The 22,392-nt window shown below is 33.8% G+C and overlaps 1 long non-coding RNA gene across 1 annotated transcript; it reads left to right on the top strand.

Moving 5' to 3' along the window:
* The first annotated feature begins 10,288 nt into the window (after positions 1-10,288).
* Positions 10,289-14,315, top strand: LOC127836210 (uncharacterized). The gene is made up of 4 exons (XR_008028658.1): positions 10,289-10,559; positions 11,305-11,531; positions 12,298-12,402; positions 13,105-14,315. It is a non-coding gene; the product is annotated as an uncharacterized LOC127836210 (long non-coding RNA).
* The last annotated feature ends 8,077 nt before the right edge of the window (positions 14,316-22,392 follow it).

Raw genomic sequence — 22,392 nt, 5'->3', positions numbered from 1 at the left:
GAAATTTGAAAACCTCGCTACATTATTAATCGAAAGCAACGTATACATATAGGATCTGAGAAAAGATGTTATTTCTTGCAATAATTTATATTAAAACGGCGAAAAATACCAGTCTCGGCATGGATGTTGCCATCTTGACTATCACGTGACTAACCCCTCTGGATCTAGATGTTTTAATCCCTTCTTGCATTTTGGTGACATAAACCATACAGACCCCGAACATGATTGCAGTTAAGATGCTTTCGCATGTTTTGTACATCAGACCATGCATCATCGTACGATAATTGACTGAATTACAATAATACTTTGCTTCTGCTTATTCCGAAGACTTTAATTATAGTTGAGAATAATATCGTTTTTATTTTTTATTATATTTATAAATTATAAATATGTTTAATTGGATTATTATTTACGATTCATCAGTTTACATTAATTTAATTGTGCTATATATAAATATGAATACTTCATAACGCTACATTCGCTTGTTGGTAGCATAGCGCATTGCGCAGGATAAACAATCAATTATAGAGTATCAACTTAAATCCTAATTCCCTACTACATTAAAGGCTACTGTCGATTTTTAGCTCTAATGGCCGAAGGCCGGAAGAGCTTATGTCATGGCGTGGTTTCCGTCGTCCGTCCGTGCGTGCGTAAGACTTTTTCTTGTTTACGCGATAAAGTCCACAGTTTTCATTCGATTCTTTTCAAACTTATTCAGTGTCTTTATATTAATGAGGACTCGAACCCTATTAAAAATGGGTTACATCAAAGTAAAAAGTCCAGAATTATCTCCCCTTGAATTTGATTAAATTGTGAAATAAGGCTTGTTTACGCAATAAAGTCCACAGTTTTCATCCAATTATTTCCCAACTTGCACAGTGCCTTTATCTGAATGATGAGTCAAACCCTATTGAAAATGAGCAATATCGGAGTTATAAGTCGTTCATTATTTTCATCCAATTCTTGTCAAACTTGTATCAATGAGGACTCAAACCCTTTTTAAAAAAAGCAATATCGAAGCAATAAGTCCAGAATGACTTCCCCTTGAATATGAGAACATTTTGAAATCCCGCTTGTTTACGCAATTAATTCAACAATTTTCATCCAATTATTTCCAAATTTGCACAGTATTTTTATATCAATGAAGACTTGAACCCCATTGAATATGAGCAGTATCGGAGAAATAAGTACACAATAATCTCCCCTTGAATTTGAATCTCCTTGTTTGCGCGATTAAGTAGACAGTTTCCATCTTAGTCTTACCAAACTTGCACAGTGTTTATAGCAGTAGAGCGATTCAGGTCCTCATGGGCCTCTTGTTGTATAACTAGCAGATACAAGATATACCAGCTATTGCCTAATTATAATGACGAAGCTTTGAACTTTGTCGTTTCGTATGCGCATTACTTTGTCCCATACGACTTAGGGTATAACATTATGCTTACATGCGGTTGCGGTCTCACGTCGGACTCACATGCTATCGCTAACGTTACTTCGATCACATGATGTTTTCGTTTAATAAACAATTTAAAATCATTATTGCATGATTGTCAATTAAATGATGTGGCTTATTTTAGTTTACGTGATTAATGAACACAGGCAATTTAAAGCAAGCCCGTACCCAGGCCGGGGGCCCTGGGGCTCGGGCCCCCCCAGCTGGCTGTTGAGTTAGGATTTTTTTGTAAATAATGGGCATTCTTCAAATTGTTATCTCATGAAACGGCCAACAGAGCACACTCCCTCAAAACAAAATAGCAGATGTGTTTTATTGTGCCTGATAATCAAAGGGATAAGCGCTCGACAGTGGAGATAAGCCCTAAGGCAATAGTTTCTTATCGCCTTATACACACATCCCCCATCAGTCAATTACCCGTTGTGATCATGAATGCTTCATCTATCGATGGTCGATGTAACACCTCTTTTGATTGACCAAGGAAAGAGAAGCAGCGAATGGAAGCTAATACAGGCGGTTGAAAAACAAATAATGTTGGGAGCAATTAGAGAGGTATTGAAACTCGTAATTTTTTTAACAGGAAAGTTTCTTTGTCTTCGTCCAAAGCCCATAACTTCGCAAAAAAAATCAATGGACAGGAACGAAACGCATACTTCATCCGTAAGTAAATGCGGGTAGACTCTCACATCAAATACCAGGTCAATATTTGAAAGCGTTTTGAAAATAATTCCTGCAAATGAAATGCCGGACGGACAGATGGACGAAAAGTCCAACTGCTATATGTCATTCTATCGGGGCATCAAAACAAGTATATTGTCAGTTCAAAAGCTCGCATGAGGTAATGTTTGAAAAGCCCACAACAGCTTCTGTTTGTAAAATGGTACTAATTTGCCGACTGTGTAGTTTACATAAATCTGCACAAATCTGGTAGAAAAACATATGATTCGAATACCAACTGTGGATAAGAGCAACAGAACAGTCCTTTAACTAAATGACTTCAATATTTTTATAAGTAACTATCTAAACCATAAAGTGACCTATACTTCAATAATTATGTATACCTGAATAGAAGAGGTATAGGTGAAAGTTGATGTAATGCATGAAACTATAAACAAATTGTGAAGCAAACAAAGATTGGTATTTACCAAGGACATAAATATTAATTCAGTATGCATGTCCAGGCCTTTTCCGCTCCATTTTTGGAAAACGCCACACTGGAATTTTGGGAATTTCGCGTCGTGAAAACCCCATTTGGGGAAAAATTAATCGCAAAACTGGCTCAATTGGGAAAAATAATCGCATGTAAATATTGTTTCTTATATTTCAAACAAGAGCTGTCTCCATAGGATGACATATGCCCCCAATAAACGCTTTTATAGAAGTTATTGAAATGCACTAAGTGACCCCGTAACCTAGTTTTTGACCCGACATGACCCATATTTGAACTTAACCTAGATATTGTCTAGATACAACTTCTGACCAAGTTTGGTAAAGATCGGATGAAAGCTATTTAAATTACGAGCGGACACGAAAAGTGTGACAGACTGACAGACTGACCGACGGACAGTGCGAAAACTTTATACATAAAAAGCCGTTAACTGGTAAATAAAGACTATTTTGATAACATATTATTAACATTTTACAAACTATTATGAACATGTGTGATAAGTGCAGTTTTTTTTATCTGATTTTGAGGAAAGGGCCTGGCCTTTTTAAGGGAAAACAATTGCGCGAAACGCCGGATTTTGGGGAAAATAAGGAAAGTCTTAAATAATCAATTTAATCAATTTAACATATTTTACTTTTTTCAAACAAATTCAAGGCAATAGATAATTTAATTATGCAATATTTTTATATTTTCTACACAGGATCAGGTTAACTTATATATTTAAAGTGAAAAAAAACAATTTTTTTTTTGGAATTGGGATTTTTTTCAATTGGGGAGAAACAACCAGATTTCCATTGGGAATGGGCCGATATTCGGACCCGTGGCATAGGGTGGAAAAGGCCTGCATGTACTTGGCATTTCCTCCTTAAACACTAAACAATCAACTAGAACATACAATGCAAAAATTTAGAACAGCCAACTGTTGTTACTTTGTCAATTATAATTTGCAGGTGCACATCATCGTCATTGGCATCAGCAATGATTTCTCCATGTTGCAATCTGTACTTAGATTTCACAAGGGCCAGGCAGCATATTTGTTTTATTTTTTATTTTTTTGAGTATTTAAAGTCAAAGTAATTCAAAGTGATTTCAAATTACCATAATTTAGGAATTAATGCAAGGTAGGTCAGCGACAATTATATCACCCACCAAAACACGTGATTTAATACCATTAATATAACACTTGTTTTGGTAGTAGAATTTTGATGATTTACGAGACGGTAAAATACTTTGAAATGATCATTTCCCAGCAGCAAAGAAATGTCCTTTTTTATTTAAATGTGTTGGATATGTAACCAATTGTAGGTTTGTTGACCGTTTCGATTTACGCCCAATAAAGATATCTTGATGTCAAACTTTAGTAAATAAGAGTCTGCCTCAATTTCAGACGCATGTGCCCACCAATTACCATCCAGCATACCAGTTTTGTAATATCTAATGACATGGCATGGCCATGATACATTTGCACCTTATTCTGCCATTGTCCTATGTATTGACATTACTTTGGCAGATCAGATTTCGAAACATTTGAGAATGATCAAAAGTTATTGCCACTGCATGACTTAGACAGTGAAAGAAACAGTTGCCATCTGGTGGTACATCTTGTACCTAATAGAGAACATTGTCTATTCACTCAAATTTAGTAAGTGACATTTTCTGTTAAATGAAATGTTGTCTTTTTGTTGACTGGCAAAATATTTTTTAAATTCAACGATCGTATTTGTTTATTAAATGAAACGCCTATTGTATCAGTTTAAAAAGACAGTTAAAGCTTCAATTGCAATGCAAAATTGTTGTTATCAAATAAAATTGATCTAATTTCTTTTACCTGTGTCCGCCCAGCGACCGGGAAATCACGGGTTCGATCCCCACTGTGGAAGCGTTGTTTAAAGCAAATATTTTGCTAATTGATTCAAATAAAAGGGAAATAACCAGATGCGTTATTCGAAATATAGTCACAATAAAAACAGAAAAGAATTTTAGAATATTTAAAAGCCGTAAATTTGATCATTTTTATCTATTGTATCATTATGATCAATCAGGAGACGCCGGTTATTTACTTCGAAAATGTCCAGTTCCGGTTTCCGGTTCGGATATCCGGTTTCTTGCTCGACAATGCTCCAGAGAGGGATCTTGTACAGTATAATAAGAAGAAAATGGCGCTTTTGATAAAGTTGTTAAATTTGCTTAACCGAGAAGATGCGTTATTGAGCATTTATTATATACATAACGTAAATTTCCCGCTATATATGTAAGCTCTAAAAAGAATTATTTCATCTCACAATATCAGCGTTCAAATTTATTTCACGGTATTATATTTATATAATATGCTAGGTAAAACATGGTGTGTATATTTAAAGAATTCAACTAAAACTAACTGAAATTCATTTATTTAAAATTACAGAGTTTCTGCATAGTACAATCTTTTGCTTAAAGAAAAAAATGAAAGGTTAAAAATGTAAAAAGGAGGTATATGTTTGCAACCTCATAAAGCACATGAATATGCACATTTTTGGACCCTGTTCTTAAAATGGATTTTGTTCTGTGTTTAAAAGGCAATATTAAGATCATGCCGACCATCTTTTCCATTCAATAATGTTGTATTTGTTCAGTCAAAAATAGTGTCTACTTACAACGGAATACAGTGAATTGTTAATGTCAAAATTATTCAAGTAAATAATTAACTACTCATCTGAATAAAAATATAAAATTTGTTTTTAAAAACGTCAACAGAAAACCCACCGTCCTTACAATACAGGGTGCACGATCACGGAACCTTATGGGGCTCACAAACGGACGTTAATGGATGTAAACACACCAGTAAGTGGTGCTTTTTTCACTTTTTAAAACAAAATTTTTTGAGAAACACATCAGAATTACTTTATTTTACAAGCCTGTGTTCTAGGCCAAAAATTCGATGTTGATGTATATCCATTCATATCCATGGTTGTGTGTGTGGATCGGACTGGAAGACGGAATGACGGGACGGAAGGACAGAATTAATGACAGACAAGGGCAAATCTATATCCACCCTCATAAAGTTGATGCATGAACAGGCGTGTCAATTGTCCCAAAAGTAAAGTCCAGAAAATGCGGCCGGGGGGTCTGGAGACGCAGGTCCCTAACTGAGATAAAAGCAGCGCTTCCACTAGCTTTTAAAAGTTGGCAGTCCTTACTTCCATGACGTAAACAGAGGAAGTCCAAATCATAATATCTGGAAGTCCAAATTTTATTTCAGTTTTGTCACAATGGACTTTGGAACTTTGAGTTGTGTGCTGTTGTGTCTTTTGTATGATTGTTAAAATACAATAAAAGGAAAAGTTCATATTTTTATATATTACATTAATACAATTATTCACATCATGATATACATTAAATATAACATGTATGCTCACATATTGAAGTTGTTTTCTAGCTACTCGTTGTTCGATATACTAAGTAAAATCCAATTTTATTTTAATGCGTTTCAAAAGAGAACAAATGTACATGAGTCATTTAAAAGTTATTGTCAGGCAAAACTTGTCTTGATTAGTTTATCTATTAGTGTTTTATTTACTGTACCACTTAAATAGTAAAATTAAGATGAGTTGTTCTATTCAAAACTTCAACAACAAAAAGGAACATTATTTTGACGATTCTGCGAAGCAGCTCGTCTAAGTTATCATACCATGAAAAAATTCTTCACAATGGCGAGCTATGTAAAAGACCGAGCCAGTCCGATAATGATAGCTAGATTTTTCTAATCGGCATACTTCGCTGATTATCATTGATAAAGGTATAGGAAGCTCAGCTATAAATAGGACAGCATATTCCGGGAAAAAGATTTAATAATAGTTTGAAAACGTTATTTTTAAATCAGTTATATTCAATCCATTATATGTTTATAGAACAATGAAACAACTACGCATTTTCTGTAATGTATTTGACATTTGTCGTGATTCAGTAAATAAATTGCGAATTATAACGTGTGTAATTAACTGTCAACGCGATCATGAGTGTAAAGAAAACGAATTATTTCGAACCTGCCATTTGTAAACGTTGTAGCGACTATGGTATATAAACAGCATATTAGACGTGTGACATCTGTGAAACTCGCTCATATGCGTGCTTTCTCATTTTGCATATGCCCATGAACATATACTTTTTCTCTTTTGATTATTGTTTTTTTCTCTAATTTAATAAGCTTAGGCACGTTTGTTCGTTAAGTACGGCAATAATTTCCTGATGATTCCCGAAAGTAGGTATGAGAACATAGTCGTAAGAGCACTTGGAATGATATACATGTGAAATTAAAGAGCATGGTGTAATTAAAGAGCATGTCAAGTTTTAAATGTATGTGCTGAAACGTAATGTTAACACCCACAGGCAGAACGGTTTTTTAAGATAAGTGGTACAGAAAATACACGTCGAAAATCGTTTTAAAGATATTTCTTGTTATATTTGATCAAGAATGTAACCCGCCTCCCAGTTTCGCTGAATGGATCAAGTTCCTCACGGGTACTACTTCCCCGTACCCCCAATTTTTTTTTCGTACCCTACATTTTTCGGACCCAATATTTTTTCGTACCCAATTTTTTTTCGTACCCAAATTTTTGCTCGTACCCAAATTTTGTTTATAACCCGATTTTTTTTCCTAACAAATTTTTTTTTTCGTAACCAAATCGTTTTTGTACCAAATTTTTTTTTGGCATAATTTTTGTACCCAAAATATTTGTACCCATTTTTTCCTACCCAAAATTGTCGTACCCAAATACACAATTGTGGTGATGTAGATAAACTTAAATAGATGATTTTATATCAATCCTTTTCAAAAGCATCGTCACACCAGTACTGTCAGTACTTTGATTATACATACGTCAGTAAATATGTAGACCTGGGGCCGTATCCACAAAGATCCTTAGGGAGATTTTTGCCTTAGTTTAAATATTTTTTTCCTTTAATTTTCGCTATTTTCCCTTATTTTTAAGATCTTCCTAAAGTATTATCCACAAAACAAAATGCCATTATGTTTTGCCTTAAGTCGGCATTTTCGCCTTAACTTTTAAGGAACCTCCGGAGGACCCTTAAATATTAAGGGAAAAACTAACGTAGCGTCCATTTTAACGCGGAATCCTGTTTTCAAGCAGAGAAGTTAGAAAATCATCACAATCGGTGGCTGTATCTTATTTCTTTAAATAAATATATCGATAGTGCAGTTGATTTAAATACTCAAATAGTAATTGTTCTACTCGTTTATATTTGCTAGCGAGACAGGAAGTTGCGATGTTTACTTCCGTATGTAAAAAAAAATAAGGAATTGATAACATTTATATCGAGGAAGTTTTCGCACGTTGGTTTCAAGCTGTTATTTTGGTATACAAATGTATACACTGATTTAAAAGCAGTTGATGTGAAGTGTTTTTGTGTTTATGAAAGAATCATACTTGTTTGTTTGAGTCAGTAACGATGAAAATCCGGAAATGTTGAATTGGGTTTACGGTCATTTCGTAGCATAGCCGTTTCGTACTCGTAGCTACGCATTTTCAGTTATTTCGTAAGCATAAATCGATTATTTTGTAACCAAATCGGTTATTTTGTAACCAGTAATTAAAACTGATTACTGTAAAATCATTAAAGTTCGTGTGGTACTAATTTTCGTGGATTTCGTGGTTCTGCCGAACCACGAATTCAAGTACCAACGATTTTTGATACATTTTAATCCGAAATCGGTCTTTTTTGAATGGCATTTCCGCCATTTTCTTTTGTTGTCAGTTGTCCGAGATATTTGTTTTTTGTAATAGTAACTTCACTTCAGTAGGTCGCATTACACTTTTATCTCGACTAATTAAAATATTTCAAAATTGTAAATGTTGTTGTTATTTTCCACGAATTTGTTGTAAATTAAATATGTTTGAACTAAGATGTTTATGATTTCTTAGTTTGATAAGAACTACGATGTTAATGATTAATCAGTATGAATAACAAGTAGTGTGTTTATATAAAATATCAATCTGTTCGCCATCCAGTGCATTAATAAAACACTAAAGTCGTGCGAGTTTTTCTTTTTTATTCATCATTGCAAATATACGTTTTATTCATCATGGTTAATAAACGTAACGCGCAATTTTTGCCCTGGTTTCGTCACAGTAAGAAGCGTACTCCCCACGCTTCCGTTAACGTCCAATGACCATTTCTTCTACTGCATCGTTAGCGGCCTGTGTTAATAAAGCTTCAGTCGTAGACAGAGCCTTTGCAGGGTCGGGCAATCCTGCCATAGTAGGAGAACGTGTCGGTACTGTTCCCGTTTTCAACCATTGTGAAAGAGACATTGTTTGAACGCAAGTTAATGCGATATCTTGTTTTATTGATAAGTGTTTGGTTGGTAATGCTTTTATAATCAAGCACGGTATATAAACTGTACATCAACGACTATCCTCTTTTACGGGACATCGTCAAATTAACATTTTGAAGATTTATCACATATGTCAATTAATGCCAATTAAACTTAAAAGAGACATTACAGTTTTCACACCTGTATTTTGGGGACCTTATTACTCAATTGTTACGACTAGGGGACCTATTGCGCTGTGATTTACAAATATTGTTAAAACAACATTGATGGAAATTAGCGAGTGGGGACCCACAAGCGCGCCGCTTTATTGCTCTTATCGACAATTATCGGAAACACTTTCACGCTTCAGTGCACATTAACCTCGAGTCGTGCTGTCAACACAGATAAGCAGATTATGCTTCGTTATTACTCTGGTTGTTTTATTAAAACCTTAATAATTATGACGGTAAGTTGTTTTTTATTTGAAATCCACGAAATTACGTGTCAACGAATTAGTTGTTTTTTATTTGAAATCCACGAAATTACGTGTCAACGAATTAGTTGTTTTTTATTAAACCACGAAATTTCATACCGACGAATTTCTATACGTTTACAGTATGTTTTCCATTATCAATTCAATTGCCATTTTTAACGTTATGTTACAAAATGACAGACGCCCATTGTATTGAATATGGAGATGAAAAAACAACATTGGCTTTTCGAAATATCCGGTCACCAAGATGATACTGTACGAAATAAAGGTTACAAATCTGGCTGGTCTTAATCTTACTATATCGGGACGAATTCTGTTCCAGTATTTGTATGTACTTTGCCTTGCAAGATAATGAAAATCAATCCATAAATGGCAGGATATATCTGATGGTAAGTTACTTTTCTACCATATAGCAATTCATACAGTACATTGTGATATTTACAACACTTTGGTTATACAGCTTGCAGCAAAATGGCAGTTCGCGAGAATCGTGAGCGAATGGACATTGCGCAGTTGACGAATGATGACCTGTAAAAGAGATATCGTGTCAACTATGCCACATTGGCATATATCATTGCCCAGCTGGATGCTGCCTTAGCACCAAATTCTGACAGGAGCCACAGCCTATCTACTGGCAACAAGGTCTTGATCACACTGAGGTACCTGGCTACCGGTGTGATACAGCTCAACACCGGTGATCTGCACTCTGTAGCTCAATCAAGTGTTTCGAGAGCAGTCTCTCAAACACTTGATGCACTGAGCTCCCAAAATGTTGTTAGGAAACACATTAGATTCCCAACAACCATCGAGTCATTAAACAGGAATAAACAAGGATTTTTCATATTGCTAGGTACTTCACTTTATAAGATATATGATGGGTTTTTTTCATTTCTGATGATGAAAATACTTGATTTATCCTATTATAAAATAGGAATATCATATAATTGTGTTAAATTGTGCCCTTGCAACAGGTATTTGTTCAATTTATTAACAACTGCATTTTCTGCATGTTGTTTTAATTAGATTCCCAAACGTGATCGGTGTCATAGATGGGACTCATGTACAGATCCAGGCACCATCTATTGATGAACCCATGTACGTGAACAGAATGGGTAACCATTCCATCAAAACACAGGTAATGTTTCTTAAAATTGTGAAATATGTCGCAAAGTGAATCGTATGTTGTAAACCATTGTGTTTTTAACAGATTGTGTATTCCCCATATGAAAAGACAATGTGCATTGTGATAAACCTATTTTATTGTTTGACTTTCTTTTTGCAAACACTGCCATCTAATTGTATTATTGTTGATTTTAACCCTTTTATTGTTTGACTTGCTTTATGCACACAGTGTCATTTAATTGTAGTATTGTTGATTTTAAGGCTGTTTTCCGAGAAAACCCAAGCTATTGTCATAGCCAGCTCGCCGTCCGCCCTAGGCGGCGTGCTAAAACCTTAACATTGGCTCTAAAATCCACCTACAACTTTGAAACTTCATATGTAGATGCACCTTGATAAGTTCTACACTCTCCACTCATTTTGGGTCACTAGGTCAAAGGTCAAGGTCTCTGTGACCTCTTAAAAAAACAAAAAAAATCTGACAAGCTTTTGCAGCCAAGCGTGGCACCCGTTATGCGGTGTTCTTGTCTACATTATAGCTGCTTGTGTCGAGTGCGATACTTAAAAGTCATTAACCGGTGCTACCTTATTAACACCCATCTGAAACGGATATTGTTATTTGGCAGTGTCCTTCAAAAAAGAGCTGTTTCACAGTAATTGAAGTTTGGATTTTCATGAGTTTTGTCCCCTTAATTGATTTTGTCCCTCCAAAGCTCTGCCTGATTCACCTCATATACATTCTATGAATTTGCTTGTTTCAGATTGTGTTTGATCATAATGATATGATAATGGACGTTGTCGCCAGATGGCCAGGAAGTACCCACGATAGCAGAATCCTTAGAGGAAGTGGGCTGTGGCAAGTTTTCGAAAGAAACCTGCTTCCACAGAATGACCACTTTCTTTTGGGTGATAGTGGATATCCCTGCAAACGCTGGCTGTTGACGCCTTATGTAAGACCAGCTAATAACGCTCAGGAAGCGTATAACAGGTCAATGTAAAAAGATAAATGGAACAGAACATAATATTTTATTTTGACTTAAGCATGCAGCTCATCGCCATAAGCATACATATGCAATAATGGCATGCATTATAATTATACATGTATACAAAACATAAATCTTTTAGAGGAGAGATCAATTTGAAATAGGTATGACATACAACATGTTTAAGTGAGAATGTCACATAGATGAGGTTAATTCATAGTGACTACATAATGTAAAACGAAGTTGAAATGTTGCAAATATAACATTATTCTAATCAGTTATTGTATTGTCTTTGTGAAAGATATATGATAAATACTACACATATAAGCCATAAACAAAGTGATATCCATCGTCGATGTTTTAGAATACAATACCATGTTTTACAGTATATAATATCAAAATTATTTCGAGATCCTGACATATCTGTCTAAATACAAGGAAAATCGACCAACTTCGGCATATAGCGATAATGAGTCTTTCAACATTCAATATTCTTTTACAAATTTTACGATGAACGTGCTCAATGTTTTCCTCTTTCATAAATCCCCAAACCTCACAGTTAAGTTTAAAATCGATGATACATACGCATTAAATAAATTTTAAATGAATAATGGAAATAGTGTACTGTTTAAATAATGAAATGAATAAAGGAAATATTGTTATGTCTAAATAATGTTATTAACATACCAATTTTTTTAAATCTGATATTTATAATGGAATCATAAAGCGATTACATAAAACATGTTATTTTAACTTTTTTTTAAAACACAGGGCACACAAGTTGACAAGGAGCAAGGTTGATAGGGGCATGGGACAGCTTAAACGCAGATGAATTCTGCATGGAGAAGTTAGACTTGCTCCAGAAAAAACGTGCAAGTAAATTTTTTTTTCAGACAATAGACACCATTAGGAACTTTTATTAAAGTGTCGGTAACTTGGATGTAATAAATGTAAACTCTCATCATTTAATCAAATATTGAGTTATGCATTGTTTTCAAAAAAGATAAACATTAAAATTAATGTACATTGTAATTAATACAAATTAAAAAGATTGTTTGTTGCAAAAAATGCTTTTAAATACGATTTTATTTGTAAATATTATAAATAACAAGTAATGTGTTTGTAAGAAACACTCTGTCCCCTTGTGCACCGCTTTGACTTAGTATTTTTGACCTTTGACCTTGAAGGATGACCTTGACCTTTCACCACTCAAAATGTGCAGCTCCGTGAGATACACATGCATGCCAAATATGAAGTTGCTATCTTCAATATAGCAAAAGTTATGGCAAAATGTTAAAGTTGGCACAAACAGACAGACCAACAAACAGGGCAAAAACAATATGTCCCCCACTATAGTGGTGGGGGGACATAAAAATACATTTTTACTGTGAAAGCGTTATATATTGCAAGAAAATCAACATTGTATTTGACAGAGTGATCATTGCGTGAGCAGTTTTGCACAATATCTGCAAGCTTCATGGGGTGCGGGATTTATATGTGTAAACAATATCAATAAAAATATCTTTTTACTGTGAAAGTGGTATATATTGCAAAACAACAAACAATGTGTATTGACAGTGTGATCATTGCATGTGCAGATATGCACAACATCTGCAAGCTGCATAGTGTACCAGATTTGATTATCTACCGGAAGATCCTGTGCGCAATGACGGGATTCATGTTGGTCCAGAAGATGGACTTCGCTTCCGTGATATTATATGTGAACAGTATTTTAGATTGTTAATTACGGGGGATATAGACAAAACAAGACAAAAATGTGTGTTCATTTACATATGATAAAGACAAAACAAGTCTTAAAAATGTGTATTCATATACATCTGATTAAGACAAAACAAGTCTTAAAAATGTGTGTTCATTTACACCTGATAAAGACAAAACAGGTCTTAAATATGTGTGCTGAATTAGACATAGATGATTTTATCACATGCTATACCCTGTTTCCCATGAAATACAACAATTACAAATTTTTTTTTATTACATATGTGTAATACAACATTTTTAAGCGTTTTATTGGCTTAGTTTTCGTTTATTGACCAATCGATTTTTTTATTTTGCTGAAATGACGTTGCAACTTCAAATGACGTCACGATATGTAAACAACATTCGGGATTTATCATTATGTTTGCGTTAATATTTATTTAGTTTGCTCATTTAAAAGCATCTGATAAAAAAGATCCGACACTCGTTGTCATATCATACCATATTTTATTCAACTCGTTCAGGAAATTCGTTAGTAAGCGAGCCTTTGGCTTCCTTTACTCGTTTAATAAAATATGGTATGATATGACAACTCGTGCCAGATCCTATATATATAGGTTAGGGGGCCGGGGGACACACAAAACAAGTCTTAAAAATGTGTGTTCATTTTCATCTAAAAGAGACAAAACAAGTCTATAAAACGTGTGCTGAATGAGACATAGCTGATTAATATAGGTTTGGTGGCTGGGGGACATAGCTGATATTATAGGTTTCAGGGCCAGGGAACATAGTTGATGTGATAGGTTTTGGAGCCAGAAAACATAGCTGATAATATAGGTTTGGGGGCCGGAGGCCATCGCTGATATTATTGGTTTGGGGGCCGGGGGACATAGCTGATATGATATAAAAACTGTTGTAAAAAAGATAATTGAAAAACTAACAAAGAAACACTAACTAATAGGTCATTTTACAATTTAAGTTGTCGCTCATAAAAATTTATCTGCAACTCTAGTGCGCTTGATTTGGGCTGAAAAAAAGTTCATGCATACCTTATTCATGCAATGCTTTAAATCTCAGGACATTTCGATTTAAAGTTTTCATTTCCAATTAACGTTGTTTGTTTACACAAAGTCATGGAATTTTCTTATTGAGTTACAATATTTTGTCATGCATTTACTGACAGGAATGTGTAATGTCAAGTGTATTGTGTAATGACTTTAATAGACATTAATAATGGCAAAAACGGTCATGTGCACGGATTATACAATCAGAATGCAGCAGCATTCAAATGAAAGTGACAGAAGTTACATAATTATAATAATTTAATAAATAATTTAATAACTAGAGATCATTGCTTATAGCTTGAAAACACAAATCGATTATTAATGTTATAATAATACCTTGGCAATGTACTGGTTGTTGTTGAACATGATTGGACTCTGAAATAAAAGTTCTGTCCATAGATTTTGCCACAAAACGCGATAGTTACACAATATGTAGTAAATTGTAAAAATAACTGTATAAACTTTGTAAACGTTTCATTTTATAATGAGATTACTTAAAATAAATAAAAACAGTGAGCTTTAATACCATTATGTACATGTATCACTGATGCAAACTGTAATGATAGTTTTAATGCATTGATTAACTGTTTAAATGTCATTTACCTTCTTTAAAACACTGACAAGATCAGCTTTGTACAATATGTTTTACATGCTTGTATTATACAATTGTATCATACCTTTGGGAAGGTGTTACTGGAACAAGATCCATTACATTGAAGATTGGACCATCCGAGACTGATGTTCTGAAAAAAAAATCAAATAAAATATACATTGAATGGTAGATGTCATGGGAATTTGTATTGATATGAAAAATATGCACTGACGTAAACATTTTGCAGTATTAGTTTCATTTTTTTTTACATTGTTGGTAACTTATTCATACTTAATTAACATGGGAAGTTAATAAACTATTTAATAGCAAATAAAGGAACAACTACTGTATGGGTTGTGCTTAGCTATTTAATTGGATGTGATTAACATGTTTTTATGTGATTTGCATGTATTGGATGTGAATTGTGTGTTTTAAGTAAACATGACTTAAATAGAAAAGCTGTTTGTTCCCACTACCCCGAATGAGTATGGTTTGTCATGCCTTATAGTGATTACATCTGAAACATTAATATTACACAAACATTAGAAGAACTGTTCACCTTTCTTCACTGCCACATAGGTCAAACTGTTGAGGACTGAAAAATTAAAAACACAGAAAAAACAAGCAATCAGACAATATCAGTTTAAAAGGGGGATATCAATGGCTTGTTCTGCATTTAATTTGCAGAATTCAAATTTTATACTAAAACTATTAATTAAATGCTGCTTAAAAATATGCCACTTTTTTTTAAATATTCTGTAATTGATTTATTTAAATAATAATAGAATTGTGTTCAATGGTGCAGTAAAATAGTATTATTTTGTTCTCTTGTGAGTTCTTACCCTTTATTAGTTATTACATTATTTTTGGGTTTATCTTTTTTCTAAATGATTACATCTATTTAGTATTGTACTTCACTTTTTTTCTGTAAAAACTTGACCATTCATACATGAAACATAATATGTTCTGACACTGAATTCAAAAATAATCATCAGTATCTTCAGCATTTTCTCCTCTTCAATATTGATCCATATATTGAGTCTATAAAGTTAGGGAAGTAACTTATTTTTAATTATACTGTTTTGTGAATCTTAAAGCATAAGTGTGGCCAGTGTTGAGTCAAATGCTGCTTCTGCTGTCCCAACAACTGCCAATTACATCAATTCCTGCCTCTGTGAAGACAGACAATGTTCTGCCAATTTGACCTCGCCCTGTTTAATACATTTCAGCATATTTGGTTATACATTGGGCCTAAAAAAGGTCGCTGTTTTTACTAACCCCTGCCGACTAAACTTTTTTTGCTATTTGAAGTAAAGTTTACATTAAAAATTAATTGTTATTATTAAAAAATTTAAACTGCATTGTTTTATCAAAATAAAGATTGTTCCATCTCATAATTATGTAGAAATAATGTTGTATATACATTTGTGAGACTTTGGTCATTGAAATTACCCTTTTAAAGTGTAAAATAACGTGTAAAGATGAAAGTTATTAAAGGTATGGCAACCTAACTACCTAATTTTTTTGGGCGATGTTGATGGAAACAAACACCTATTTTATTCCTTAATGCATTCTTTTATATATTTAAAAAACACCTCTATTAGGTGAAATGAAATAATTTCATGTTATTAATAGGTCTTTGAGATTAAAATAATTTCATCAGTCTATATGTGCATATGAACACTTAAAATAGCTTAAAACTATTTCTTACATGAGTCAATTACAATTTATTCCTGTTACGTGTAAAAATGTCAATTTTCATAATTATACTTTTACATTCAAAAACAAAGTTCATTCCGACAAATGTTTGAAATGGTAAACAATTAGTTTAATATCTAAGGTACCTGTCAAAGAAATTTCTCTTTGATAATCCATATATAGATGGCTGTGATCTCTTTGAAGATTCTCCCATTTTTTCTCCAAAATGGATAGCTCCCTTCTGAACTGGGCTCTGGCATTGAAATTTTCGGCAACTGACACCCACAGTGCATTCTTTGTTGCTTTGCTGATTCCTGATATCGTACATATATTCTTTTTTTTACCTACATGTACATAAAATGAATAATGCTCAAGTTACTGTAGTTTATGAAATATATTTATTAACAATGGTTTTATTCATATTATTCATTGTAACATGAAGCATCTCATGTTAAATAGATTATTATTCAATAATATGCACATATTTTAATCAAACATTTATTATTTTTTGTTTTTTTCTGTTCTTTGTTTATTTAAAGTTTGTGACATAATGCAATGGCTATTTTCGCATATTATTACCATTCTGCTCACTGACATTTCACAGTCATAAAAATTAACACATGTCCGAATGCCCGTAGCATATAAAAATATTGTTGGGCCAATAAAAAATTTCACATTGAATGCCCATCAAATCATGAAATGGTTATTGTGTAAGATGACAAAAAAAAATTACAAGTGGAAACTGATCCTTCTTAATTGCAGAGATTATTATTGATACCTAATACTGTGTTGAAACACTGACTTTCCAACAAATCAAGAGCTTTAATAATGGTTGTAGGAATAAGTGTAAAATCATTTATTTTTATTTTTTGTTAAAACATTCGACATATAAAAATATTAAAAGGCATGAAGAGAATCATCCAGTAGCTGGCCAGCCTGGCAGATAACTTTTCAAAGCTAATTTCGAAGACTGAGTGTTATGCAAATTATTCTCTGGTTGGTGTCTAAAGCTTGATTACAATATTTTGATACGTACGATTGCTGAATCTAGCCTTATCCACCTTGTAGAAAGGCATGTCCATATCTTTGAAGTCGGGATGCGTCTCTCCCATTATTTGCGTAAGAAGCAAGGAATCTTGTAGCGAAAAGTTTGAATTGCGTTTCCTTTTTTCTTCCATTTTGACTGGTGACACGAATTACCCAAATCTACACAAATCTTCCCAAATCTACATCAAATATACCCAAATCTTTTAAAAATAAATAATTTACATCATGTTTGTGTGATGCTTCATCTTTACTCGTCACAATGTTTAATTTCCCAATAAAAATACTTTAAATCAAATATAGGTTACACACCAATTAATATTTGATCTTCCCAAATCGGCATCAAATATACCCAAATCTTTTTTAAATAATTATTTTACATCATGTTTGTGTAATGCTTCATATTTACTCGTCATAATGTTTAATTTCCCAATAAAAATACTTTAAATCAAATATAGGTTACACACCTCTTACTATTTGATCTCCCCCAAATCTAGCCAAATCTACATCAAATATACCCAAATCGTTTCAAACTAATTATTTTACATCTTGTTTGTGTAATGCTTCATCTTTACTCGTCACAATGTTTAATTTCCCATATGAAATACTTTATATCAAATATAGATTACACATCACTTACTATTTGATCTTCATAAATCGTTCCAAATTCACCCAAATCTGCATCAAATAAACCCAAATCTTTTAAATATAATTCTTTTACATCATGTTTGTGTAATGCGTCATCTTTACTCGTCACAATGTTTGATTCCCCCCCCAGCAAAATACTTAAAATAAGACAAAGAATAATAACATATACAAAATACTCATAATCATAATAATATTAGTAATGGTAATAATATTAATAATAGTAATAATAATAATAATAATAATAATAATAATAATAATAATAATAATAATAATCATCATCATAATAATAATAATAATAATAATAATAATAATGATAATAATAATAATAATAATAATAAAAATAATAATAATAATAATAATAATAATAATAATAATAATAATAATAATAATAACATTTTATTAGTATAGTGTATGACATGTGTTTCTTTCGATTGTCAATACATAGAAGAGCGTTGACAATATGAGTTGACGATGATTGGTGGATATTTATATTAGACCAATCGGCGTCGGCTTATGTTGTCAACGCCCTTCTATGTAGGTCAAGCCGTTTTCTGATGCGAAATTAAGTTTTGTATCAGAAAACGGATGGACCTACTTGTCTTTTAAATTAAGCAATTTCGGCTAATCGGAGCCATGTTATAAAACTGCTATTAGCCAATGGTAAAGCTGCTTTTTCTGCGAAGTTAGGCAAGCATAGATTTTTCACTGTTGAGTTGTTTTCTTCTTCTTAGCATTTATAGCGCGTTTTCAAACAGTATAGTCCTATGTAGAGATATTTGTAAATAGTTAGCTTTTTATTAAAGCACCGCACCCACTCTGCGAAGTCCCTATGTATATATGGTTCAGCCCAGTAAAATCGGGCTGTCCACTGCCTTTTTACAGCAGAGAATTGATGTTAAGCAGAGTGCTCGGACAATGGTTTTTATAACCGAAGCTCCGAGGGAAAACAAACCAATCATTCAGACTGCTTGTATTCATCTGCCAGGTTTCAGTACCGTCATCCGGTTTTAAATAACACAGGTGTGAAATATCACGGGATTAACGCGATAACAGGTTAGATCTTTTAAGTTTAATGAAAAATGATTAAAACAAAACATTGGTGTACCACCCAAACACCTACAAAGAAACTATATTATGTATTTTCCATACATAATGATATCTCTCCATATATATTTAACAACACGTCCTATATGTATAACGACTTCGTTGAAAACCTATTAAAATTTACACCAACGGAGCTTGAACCGGTCCTCTTTTGATTGATAGGGTATCGCCTAACTGTTATATTGAATAATGGATTGCACACTTCATGCATATGCGATCCACGTTTTGTAACAAAAAAATGACACACTAAATTTGTCAGTGGTATCGTGTTTGTAACGCTTTATAATTTAACAAATTTCAAATTATGATTACGCATGAAGGAATATCTATATTTTCGGTATGAATCATTAGAGTTATACTGCTCCTGATGTACATTGTTCTTCACTTTTTGATTCTGAAACAAGTTGGCAAATTGACATTGGGGTAATCTGTGAACACGACTTTAGACTCTGTAAATTAATACTGTACTTGAATTTAGAGTAACTTGGAGATAATCATAAAGGAGAATTTAACACTATTTTATAAACCTTGTTATTTAATTGTAAAAATGGAAAACATAAATGGTCTCATACCCAAGTTCAACTGAGAACGCACTAAATAGTAGCCGATTGAAAAAAATATGCTTTAATAAATATGCTGATTATTTTAACTTTTATGTTTTTAATTTGTGAGCTATACGCTGCTTTTTTAAACAGTTAAACCGAATTTTTATTTGTACACCGCATGTATTGGCATCTGCATTGTTTTTAAGCTCATTTCATCATCTAATGTTCATGATTACAATTTAGGATACCGTGTTGTCCATTGTCCGTGCGTGTGTCTGTCCGTCCGTTAACTTTTGCTTTTAAAGACTTCTCCTTCTGAACCGCTTGGCAGATTTTCATGAAACTTCACAGGAATGATCATTGGGCGACTCTTTTTTTCAAAATTGTTCAAATCGTTCTGGGCAGTGCATATAAAGATAAAAGGAGTTAACTATACACTATTTTTCTCTAAAACCACAAGGGTCATGGGTTTAATATTTGGTGTGCAACACCGTCTCGAGGTTCTCTATCAAGTTTGTACAAAGCATGCCCTTGGTCAAAATTAGCTATAGCTTGGGGTTACTTGTTACCTTATATGTATATAGTGAAAATCTTCCGCTCTGAAACTGCAAGGCCGAGAGGTTTGGTATCCGGCATGAAAATTCGTAGGCAGTCGTCTTCCAAGTTTGTACAAATCAAGCTCTTACGGGTCAAAACTGGCCACGCCCAGGAGTTACAAGATTTATATAGACTTATATAGTACATGTAAATAACTTAAAAAATCTTCTCTGAAACCACAGGGATCAGTGGTTTCATATTCGGTGAACAGCATCGTATGGTGGTTTTCTACCACAAAAAATGCCCCTGGGTTGACGTGTCAGGAGCTATATTTTGGTTATCCTGAACAATAGACTATCGTAAATGTTAAGCCCTGAGATAGATTACATGCTGGTCTAGCGGGCGATTGCATTTGATGGACTTAGGGCTGGTTCAAGTCCTCCTAGAACTCTACGGAAACGACAGCAGCGCATTACTTCTTAATGCACAGATAGGACACTTCGTCAGGACATCGTTGGATAACATGTTCCTTGCGAAGATTATGCAGGAGACCTTCAAGACCACCACAACTCCATCTCCATCGCTTGCAGACCTATCTCTAATGTGAGATATGATAATGACATTGACCTCAAGGTGTAACCATTAGTGACCTCCATGATCTCACCAACAGACTCTCTGGGGAGCATATGGGGTGGAGGTGAGTACGTTGAATAGAATACGCTTTCATAGCCTCGTCATGCGAAAATGGGTCTTAAGGCGTTTCGGCCGCCATAGCTCAAGCCCAGCCTGTGCAATTGGGCAGTCTGGTCAGAGGCGACGCTGTCCGCTATATAATCACGCAAGGTTTAATGGTCTCATTATTCATCTCCTGACAAGACTGCAAGATGCGCAGGCCGGGCTATAGCTATGCTGGGGCGTATGTGGCATAAGACCCATTTTCGCAGGATCTTTAAAAAAATCTCATTGCGTATTGAAAATGACACATTGTAGCACAATGCTTTTCAATATAAAATTGAATCCAAACTGTGTAATTCAAAGCAAACTGGCAAATAAGGGTAGCCTATTCAGGTGTTTAGGAACGATTTCCAGACGGGCTGACCAAGTACGGCAAACATTTGTGTTTAGATAATTAAACGATTTCTCTCTTATCGTGAAACTATACTCTTTCGGTAGTTTTTTTTTTCTCATCTTGAAGGTGCTGGCCTATTAGATGATGATTATGATGATGATGATGATGATGATGATGATGATGATGATGATGATGATGATGATGATGATGATGATGATGATGATGATGATGATGATGATGATGATGATGATGATGATGATGATGATGATGATGATGATGATGATGATGATGGTGACGATGATGGTGACGATGATGATGTAATGATGATGATGATGATGATGATGATGATGATGATGATGATGATGATGATGATGATGATGATGATGATGATGATGATGATGATGATGATGATGATGATGATGATGATGATGATGATGATGATGATGATGATGATGATTAATTGCCATTGACTCAGTTAAGCCCCAGATTCTGACCCATACTTTGAAATTTGTAAAACAAGCTGATCGAACAACTCTAATTTGCCATGTATTAAAATTGTTGGAATATTGACTAAATATGAGTTAAGCTTAAAAAAAGCCTTCGAGGCTTGGCCTCGAGAGTCGTCCTTGATAAGCCTGTACAGACGAAACTAAAATTTGATTTTCGGTTAAGAGAGACGTCCCTTAAACAAATAAGTCCATTTAGGCGAAAAGTGTCGTCTTGATCAGCCAGTTCAGACTTCACATGCATTAAGCCCAGCTTTTACAAAAAAAAGTTGATCAAACTAAATTCACATAGATCGATACAAAATTTGTATAGGAAAACAATAAATTGCTACTCACTAAC

This window comes from Dreissena polymorpha, chromosome 6 (genome assembly GCF_020536995.1).
Source record: "Dreissena polymorpha isolate Duluth1 chromosome 6, UMN_Dpol_1.0, whole genome shotgun sequence".
In the NCBI taxonomy this organism is placed as follows: domain Eukaryota; kingdom Metazoa; phylum Mollusca; class Bivalvia; order Myida; family Dreissenidae; genus Dreissena; species Dreissena polymorpha.
The sequence above is the reverse complement of the archived record's forward strand: the minus strand, read 5'-3'. Positions and strand labels throughout refer to the sequence as shown.